This window comes from Polypterus senegalus, chromosome 15 (assembly GCF_016835505.1).
Source record: "Polypterus senegalus isolate Bchr_013 chromosome 15, ASM1683550v1, whole genome shotgun sequence".
In the NCBI taxonomy this organism is placed as follows: Eukaryota; Metazoa; Chordata; class Cladistia; order Polypteriformes; family Polypteridae; genus Polypterus; species Polypterus senegalus.
The window spans coordinates 2,321,929-2,332,479 of NC_053168.1; positions in this window are offsets into that span (position 1 = coordinate 2,321,929).

Here is a 10,551-nt window from a genome sequence, read left to right on the forward strand (position 1 = left end):
TTTATTCGACATTCAGAAAAGCATAGCAGCATGATTTTTACATTTATATGACACTAGCAGAATACCCGCGCTTCGCAGCGGAGAAGTAGTGTGTTAAAGATGTTATGAAAAAGAAAAGGAAAAATTTTTAAAACTAACGTAACATGATTGTTAATGTAATTGTTTTGTTATTGATATGAGTAGTGTTGTCATATGTGTGTATATCTATATCTATACTAATAAAAGGCAAAGCCCTCACTCACTCACTCACTGACTCATCACTAATTCTCCAACTTCCCGTGTGGGTGGAAGGCTGAAATTTGGCAGGTTCATTCCTTACAGCTTCCTTACAAAAGTTGGGCAGGTTTTATATCGAAATTCTACGCGTAATGGTCATAACTGGAAGCAGTTTTTCTCCATTTACTGTAATGGAGATGAGCTTCAATGCCGTGGGGGCGGAGTTTCGTGTGACATCATCACGCCTCCCACGTAATCACGCAGTACATAGAAAACCAGGAAGACCTAAAAAAAGCGCTGAAGAAAACATGCATTATATAATTGAGAAGGCAGCGAAACAATAAGAAGCGAGCGAGTGACATATACAACCATATTCATGACTTCTGCTACTTCGGAAACAAAGCACGATGTAAACCTACACTTTAAATTAAGTTCATAGACAGGCTGCCGCTGGCGTTTGTAATTTAGTGCCTGCCCATATAAGGCCGTCCGTCCGCGGCAATCCAATAGCAAACTCCCACTAAATATTCACGGGTTAAGGACTGTGCTTATGCAGAGGAAGATGAGATGGTCAGGGTGGTGTTTGGTACAAACTCAGCAAACTGCGAGAGAAAGTTTTAAGTGCCAGGACTAAGGTAACATTAAATACAGCCATGGACATAGCACGAGATGGCACCAGCACAGCTGGGAACCTTCGATGCATGTACACCGAGTGGCTCACGTGAACTGACGCAGTGCACAGATAAAAGCAACAGTTCCAAAGAGCGCTGAACAAAAACCGAATTACACAATTGAAAAGGCAGCAAAAAATATGAAGCGTCTCATACATACAAGCATATTCATAAATCCAAAACAAAGCACACGTTGGAAAAAGTCAATGTCCCGCTAAAGGAAGACAGTGTAAAAATAACCGTGCATGCAGTGTGTCAGGTCTCAGATAAAGAGAAGACGAGCTGTTTATTGATGCAGTAAGAAACGAATCGATGAATGAAACCTGTCATCTTTACAACGATTGACAAACACGGAATGTAACTTGAACACAACACATCCTACAAATACGAACCTGATTGAAAGAAATAATGATAATCAAATCCTTGATGACAGCAACACTCAGTAACACTCACAAAACAAATACTGTATATTGACAGTCATGTTACGTTATTTTTAAAATGTTCCCTTTTCTTTTCATAGCTTTTTAACACACTACTTCTCGCTGCGCGGGTATATATATATATATATATATATATATATATATATATATATATATATATATATATATATATATATATATATATATATATATATAACCCGATCTACATACTCGAATAATGGATACTTTATTCGCCATCAATGATTGTTTTGGTAAAGCCATACTCAGTGTATTCATTAGATGAGCGGTAAAAAGTAAGAGCGAGGAAGGATGACTTATTGAGGCATGCAGGCTGTAGTGCGCGTCAACTCTATCTGAATTGCGCGATCACATTTGAAAAAATATATCTTTTCAAGTTCTATTTAGTCCATATGTGTCAAACTCAAGGGCCGGGGCCACATCCGCCCGGCGTAATTATATCCGCCCCGAGATCATTTTATATACTGTATTATTGTTATTAAAGCCGGGTATATGAAGCGCTGGTAACACAATAAACTACAGATCCCATAATGCAGCGCTTCAGCTGCCTTGCCGAACACTTACCGAGTTAATCAAGTTATTGCGAAGCTAGCTCACACGATGCTGAAGAGAAAAGTTGATTCTGAAAATAGAGCCTTTAAAAACCGATGGGAGGCTGAGTATATGTTTACTAAACCCGTGTGTCTCATTTGTGGAGCTAATGTGGCTGTAATTACAGAATTTAATCTAAGACGGCACTATGAGACAAAACATCAGGTTAACCTGAATGCAATGCAGAAGATACAGAAAGCAGCATAATTAAATAAGAATCTGACACTTCAGCGGACGTTTTAACCCGTGCACAATCACAAAGTGATTTCAAGTGAAGCTGCTTTTATGGGAGACACAAATGCACCAGTGCACCTTGCCTCACTTTCCCTGTTGCCAAGTAATGTTAAACCAAGTCGTCACTACGGTGTTCCCAAATCGCACTTTGCTGATAAACTGAGCGCACTGAGTTTGCACGGCGCTTTGGTGACTTCGAAGAACAAAAAAAGTCCGTCTACATGCGGCTCGAACCTTGTGCATGTTTGGTAGCACATATCTGTGTGAGAAGCTCTTCTCAGTGATAAAGACTAACAAAACAGCACACAGGAGTCGCCTCACTGATGAGCACCTGCAATCCATCCTGAGAATCTCCACAACACAGAACCTCACACCAAACATAAACGAACCTGTGGCCAAAAAGATGCCAGGCGTCCAGCTCTAAAATGACATATGAGCAAAGACAACTGAATGATTTGATTTGTTATTGCTGAAAAACACATTTCATTTATATTTCTAGGTTTTGTTATGCAGCATGTTCATATTTGAATTTGTATCATTTTGACAGGATATATTTTTATGGAGAGCAAAATCTTTTGGGATATTTAAAATCTAAGTTTATTTTTATATAAAATTACATAAGAGTAAAGAAATTTGAATGTTTGTTCTTTTAACGTTTACTTTATTTCTAACTTGTATAATTTAGACAGGATAAATTTTTATGGAGAGCAAAATATTATAAGTTGTTTAAGGTTTGAGTTGATTTATTCAGGAATAATATTCCTGTCTGTTTTTACCATTCCTACCAAAGATATTTCTGTCGACTAAATAAAAATTCCTTCTATTTAAAATTTAAATAGAACTTGAACAAATACGATAGTTCATAATATCCACGCAGACTTGCACGTAAGAGCGGAGTTATCCGTTTTAACAAGCAGCGTATTGCACTGATCTGAAATAGCTGTGTGTGTATATATGTAGATATGTATGTAGATATATATATATGTATATATATATATGTGTATATGTATAGATATGTATATATATATATATATATATGTTTATGTATGTGTGTGTAAATATATATATATATATATATATATATATGACAACAACACTCATCACTCACAACAGTGACAAAACAATTACATTGACAATCATGTTACGTTATTTTCAAAATGTTTCCTTTTCTTTTTCATTGCTTCTTTAACACACTACTTCTCCGCTGCGAAGCGCGGGTATTTTGCTAGTAACTATATATATCTTCTTTGGGGTGCGAGCAGCTGTTGCTGGTTTATTTGACAGTATGTAGATCGGGGTGTATATATTATGACGTCCCGTCGAATAAACACACTCAGGAGCCGCTTGTCTTTTCAAACTAGCATATTAATTGTGAATTTTTCACTGTTACTGCCTGTTATCTTTGTTTGTTTACTAATTATTGCTTTGTGATTTATCATTCTCTTTGTTTTTATTTTACTAATGTTTAATTTCATTGTAAGGTGACTTTGAGTGCTAAGAAAGGCTCCTATTAAATAAAATGTCCATCCATCCATTTCCTAACCCGCTGAATCCGAATACAGGGTCATGGGGGTCTGCTGGAGACAATCCCAGGGCACAAGGCAGGAACCAATCCTGAGCAGGGTGCCAACCCACCGTAGGACACACACAAATACACCAAGCACACATTAGGGCCAATTTAGAATCACCAATCCACCTAACCTGCATGTCTTTGGATTGTGGGAGGAAACCGGAGCGCCCGGAGGAAACCCACGCAGACACGGGGAGAACATGCAAACTGCATGCAGGGAGGACCCGGGAAGCGAACCCAGGTCTCCTAATTGTGAGGCAGCAGCGCTACCACCGTGCCGCCCCTAAATAAAATGTATTATTATTATTATAGCACTTTCCTAACTAAAAGCTAAAGCTAATTTAACAGAGTTCCTTGGTCTTAATTGTTTTTTTGTTCCTTAACCAGAAACCAAACAATCAAAAGACCCAAAGCAAGTCTAGAGATGCCCACCCAAGTGAAGGGTCTCAAACAGTCCAGTTGGGCCAGTAGATTCTCTCTAACCAGTCTTCTATTGAGCTGTTTGCCAGTCCTGCTGTTTCAGGAATTTGTTTTCATTCCTTGGCTCTCATTCCTCTTTTTTTGAAATCCCAATGCAGATTTGTTTAAATCAGAACTTCACTTTGTTCTTTTCATGTTTTTAACTTATTTGATTGAGACAGATACTGTATGAAATGAGATCTAAGTTGGCTGGTCATCTATTTGTTTGCTTATTTGTTGACTGCTCTCTAAGGAAATCTGAAATCTTTAAAATGGACGTCAGTTAAAATCAAGGCAACTTAGTATTTTCCATTAGTGTTAGCAATAGAGACAAGAGCTGGAATGAAAATCTGCTGCCACCACAGCCCTCCGTGTCCCTCCACGTTCCTCCATGTCCCTCCATGTCCCAAGCCTGACAGCCATGCTGTAGTGTGTTAAACACGTCACCTGTCCCAGTCCGATTTGCCATCTAGTGGCCATTTCCAGTTCTTAGGCTGCTTTTGCTCCTCTTGTGTAAAACTGTGCCAGTGTGCGTGATACTCATTCATTTTATTATTCCCCCCAAAATATATAGGATGGCCAGTGTATTTGAACCAAATCCATTCTTTAATTTAGTGTAAGTGACAAAAGTCTTTGCACTAATGGCACAAAACACACCCTCGAGTGGCTCAGAATGTTAACCGTGTGAAAGGACAGCGGAAGAAAAGGCACAGCCACTGTGTTTGTTTCCTTTCTTTTGGAGAATTTCTTTCATTTTTCACTTTCTTTCTTGATGATTCAACTGTCCATTTTATTTCTTTCTTGGTTGAACCTCCAGAACATGCAGTAGTCGTTCAGACTGGAAACCAATGTAAGCAAATCCACAATAAGAGGAGAGCAAAATAAAACAGTCACCGTGCCAGCTCTAATGACAGACACCACCGAGTATTTGTGGTACAGGGAGAGCAACACACTGAGGGTACCAAGCCAGCTGTCTCCATCATCCTGCGCTTACTCCAAGTCCATGAAGAACATCCCAGCCTGAATTTGAATGTGTGAGGGCGTCCCGGCTGGACAGACATCAGTAAATCTGTTGTGCATTTCTTTTCAATGTCCTCAAGTCCCTCTGCACAGAGGTCGCTATGTACAATATGTCTATTCAGTTAATCGATGAATCCGTTAGGGAGGACACGTGAATTCTCCATTCATTTAAGGCACACTGGTGAACAAAGGCATTCCTTCAGGTTTTGTAGTCCTTTTTACATTTTAACATTTTAAATGGATTCACTTAATAGGGCGGAGTGATGGCTCTGAGGATAGGGATCTACAGCAGCAATTGGAAGGTCGCCGATTTGAATCCCATAAACATCAGCAGTGACTCTACTCCATTGAGCCCCAGAGCAAGGCCCTTGACCTGCAATTGCTCCATCCTGGGTGTGGCGCTAATCTGCATCCTGCAAGCTGGTCCTCCGACTTGCAATGAAAACCTGGTGGTTTGTTACCTCCCACTGTTCAGAGTGGTGCTGAGGTGTCACCCACTGGACTCGGCCCTCAATCCAGTTGGTCCGGCGTGTGGTGGGTGCGGATACACGTTATCAGCGCATGTTCCCAACCCCTCACTTAGCAGATGCTGCTATCTAAAGTAACTTATAAAAGAGGTCCACGTAATCAAATCAATGTCAAAGTCCCATTGGACAATTGTGTTGGTGTTTTTAAAAACGGAAAGCTTTGCTTTTTATTAAGAAGGTAATCAATTCATATCCAGTATGTATACCGTGTGGCCTGTACAAGGCATTACAGCCCCCCCAAAGCCTGGAGAGGACTATTCTAGACACAGTCCCCAGTTCAAGTAAGTGTTTAAGTACTTAGCACAGTCCTTCCTTTCTCTTTCTTCCACTCTTACCTGGAGAGTGTTGTCCATCTCCTCTCCCGACTCTGACTCCCCAGGTTAAGTGGAGGGTTTCCTTCTAAACCAACCCAGAATTATTTCCAATGTCAAACCCTTGTCTCCAGAAACCACTTCCAGGACGGGCAGAACGTGAGCCTTCACTTCCTGACAGCTCCCCCTAGCTTCACCCATGGAATCCAACAAGGCAGTCCTACCAAGTAGTGTCCATAACGGATGTTGCTACCTAGTGTATGGAGGACTGACCTGCGTATAGAAGGCAGTCTCCCACTCTCCCATATATGTAGTCTCCCAACCAGGAAAGGGGCCTCATTCTTCATTGGGATGTTCTATCTACTTTGTCCTTCCTGTATATTGGCATCAGAGCTTGGTATGGGACCTCCATCCATTGCTGCCAGGATGCTGGTTAAGGCCTTCATTCCACCTGATTCATTAAGTTGGCCTACAATAAAATTCCTAATTGCATGCTTGATTGATACATACAGTGCATCCGGAAAGTATTCACAGCGCATCACTTTTTCCACATTTTATGTTACAGCCTTCTTCCACAATGGATTAAATTCATTTTTTTTCTCAGAGTTCTTCACGCAACACCCTATAATGACAGCGTGAAAAAAGTTTACTTGAGGTTTTTGCAAATTTATTGAAAAATAAAAAAACTGAGAAATCCCATGTCCATAAGTATTCACAGCCTTTGCTCAATACTTTGTCAATGCACCTTTGGCAGCAATTCCAGCCTCAAGTCTTTTTGAATATGATGCCACAAGCTTGGCACACCTATCCTTGGCCAGTCTCACCCATTCCTCTTTGCAGCACCTCTCAAGCTCCATCAGGTTGGATGGGAAGCGTCGGTGCACAGCCATTTTAAGATCTCTCCAGAGATGTTCAATCGGATTCAAGTCTGGGCCACTCAAGGACATTCACAGCGTTGTCCTGAAGCCACTCCTTTGATATCTTGGCTGTGTGCTTAGGGTCGTTGTCCTGCTGAAAGATGAACCGTCGCCCCAGTCTGAGGTCAAGAGTGCTCTGGAGCAGGTTTTCATCCAGGATGTCTCTGTACATTGCTGCAGTCATCTTTCCCTTTATCCTGACTAGTCTCCCAGTTCCTGATGCTGCCACCACCATGCTTCACTGTAGGGATGGTATTGGCCTGGTGATGAGCGGTGCCTGGTTTCCTCCAAACGTGACGCCTGGCATTCACACCAAAGAGTTCAATCTTTGTCTCATCATTTTGTTTCTCATGGTCTGAGAGTCCTTCAGGTGCCTTTTGTCAAACTCCAGGTGGGCTGCCATGTGCCTTTTACTAAGGAGTGGCTTCCGTTTGGCCACTCTACCATACAGGCCTGATTGGTGGATTGCTGCAGAGATGGTTGTCCTTCTGGAAGGTTCTCCTCTCTCCACAGAGGACCTCTGGAGCTCTGACAGAGTGACCATCGGGTTCTTGGTCACCTCCCTGACTAAGGCTCTTCTCTCCTGATCGCTTAGTTTAGATGGCCGGCCAGCTCTAGGAAGAGTCCTGATGGTTTTGAACTTCTTCCACTTACGGATGATGGAGGCCACTGTGCTCATTGGGACCTTCAAAGCAGCAGAAATGTTTCTGTAACCTTCCCCAGATTTGTGCCTTGAGACAATCCTGTCTCGGAGGTCTACAGACAATTCCTTTGACTTCATGCTTGGTTTGTGCTCCAACATGAACTGTCAACTGTGGGACCTTCTATAGACAGGTGTGTGCCTTTCCACATCATGTCACATCAACTGAATTGACCACAGGTGGACTCCAATGAAACATCTCAAGGATGATCAGGGGAAACAGGAGGAACCTGAGCTCAATTTGGAGCTTCATGGCAAAGGCTGTGAATACTTATGGACAAATTAGGGTTAGGGTTAGGGTGCTTTCTCAGTTTTTTTATTTGTAATAAATTTGCAAAAACATCAAGTAAACTTTTTTCACATTGTCATTATGGGGTGTTGTGTGTAGTATTCTGAGGAAAAAATTAATTTAATCCATTTTGGAATAAGGCTGTAACATAACAAAATGTGGAAAAAGTGATGCGCTGTGAATACTTTCTGGATGCATCGTATCAAAGTCCTTGACCAGTGGCCTGAATCAGAATCTCAGGTTATGTAAAATATAACGTCACCTACTCTAATTAGTGGTGATGAGTGAAAGAGGCGAGTGTCTCATCACATGCAAAATCAAGGCAACTTAGTATTTTCCATTAGTGTTAGCAATGGAGACGAGAGTTGGAATGAAAATCTGCTGCCACCACAGCCCTCCGTGTCCCTCTGTGTCCCTCTGTGTCCCTCAATGTCCCAAGCCTGACAGCCGTGCTGTAGTGTGTTAAACACGTCACCTGTCCCAGTCCGATTTGCCATCTAGTGGCCATTTCCAGTTCTTAGGCTGCTTTTGCTCCTCTTGTGTTAAACTGTGCCAGTGTGCGTGATACTCATTCATTTTATTATTCCCCCCAAAATATATAGAATGGCCAGTGTATTTGAACCAAATCCATTCTTTAATTTAGTGTAAGTGACAAAAGTCTTTGCATGAATGGCACAAAACACCCTCGAGTGGCTCAGAATGTTAATCGTGTGAAAGGACAGCGGAAGAAAAGACACAGCCACTGTGTTTGTTTCCTTTCTTTTGGAGAATTTCTTACATTTTTCACTTTCTTTCTTGATGATTCAACTGTCCATTTTATTTCTTTCTTGGTTGAACCTCCAGAACATGCAGTAGTTGTTCAGACTGGAAACCAATGTAAGCAAATCCACAATAAGAGGAGAGCAAAATAAAACAGTCACCGTGCCAGCTCTAATGACAGACACCACCGAGTATTTGTGGTACAGGGAGAGCAACACACTGAGGGTACCAAGCCAGCTGTCTCCATCATCCTGCGCTTACTCCAAGTCCATGAAGAACATCCCAGCCTGAATTTGAATGTGTGAGGGCGTCCCGGCTGGACAGACATCAGTAAATCTGTTGTGCATTTCTTTTCGATGTCCTCAAGTCCCTCTGCACAGAGTCTCACTAAATTAACACTTAATTTTGGGTGCAATGTTGCAATCATGAAACTGACAAAACATGTGTTTAGAGTATTTTTATGGGTATTGAAAGAAAGGAAAGAGCCACTCAAGCAATGATCTTTAGACAAAACTTCCAGAATTCAACCCACCAAGTGAATATTAAAACAGAATTTATCAATCAAAGCACACAGAAATCAGCAAACCACTTTCCTGTGTGGGGTTTTGTTTCTTCCAAGTGATGGCACATAAACTCCACAAGTGTGACTGTGGCATCCTCCACCCGCCTCTGTGTTTTCTATACACATTGGCGCAGGTCCAGCTAGGCCTGGGGGTCTTGTAGCAGCCCCCTTACTCTTCAGCTTCTCAAAGGATTTCATGAAACGAGAAGTGAAGGCCGTTGGTCTGAGGTCAGTGAATTGGCCCGTTTCGCAGGTTTGGTCACCTGATCCAGAGACCTCTGAAATGTGAAGTGGAATGTTGGGGCACAGCTGCTGTACAGAGGAGTGAAGCAGGTGCCCACTTATTCTGTCGGGCAGAGCCGCTTCGAGATTTTTTATTCGTTTTTAAACATGTGGGTGCAAGTCAAGTACACACATCTTTGATGAACCTTTACAGTATCATGTACTTCTAGTGGCACCTAAACTGGCCAGCGACGGCTCAGCCAGCTCTGCAGGGATGCCAAGATAACACGCACAGATGTCATGTCTACGTGAGAAAACTGCATTTATTTTAAAAGAGATCAATCAATCAATCAACATTTATTTATATAGCACATATTCATACAAAAAAATGTAGCTCAAAGTGCTTTACAAAATGAACAGAAAAATAGAAGACACAATAAAAAATAAACATAAGTCAACATTAATTAACATAGAATAAGAGTAAGGTCCGATGGCCAGGGTGGACAGAAAAAACAAAAAAAACCTCCAAAGGCTGGAGAAAAAAATAAAATCTGTAGGGGTTCCAGACCACGAGACCACCCAGTCCAGTCCCCTCTGTCCCGCTCTGAGATCCCCCAATAAGGAGTTAAGTCTATTGAAAAATAAAAGTCTACAGAATGAGTGTCTGGCCACGGGTGCAAACGGCTTTAAAAAGATACATTGGTGCTGTGGCTGTGCGCATAAATGGAAACGTATTGGCATGTGTGAGTGTAAAACATATCACAGGGCAGCATCCACATATTCTGTTATCTAGTATATACTGTATAAAAATATGAAGAGCTACGTAATCATAAAGGGAATAGTGTAGAACTTAAATGAGGAACAAATTTATTAGAAGAAGACAAACGTTTCACTGCTACTGTTATTACAGTGCAGAGAAATGCAATGAATTAACAAGACACACTAATGCGTAGGAAAGAAATATTTGAGTTGTTTTAAAATGAGAAGGCATATGCAGTGTAATGAGTGGGATCAGGACAGGACACTGGCAGCATTTGAAAGGGAC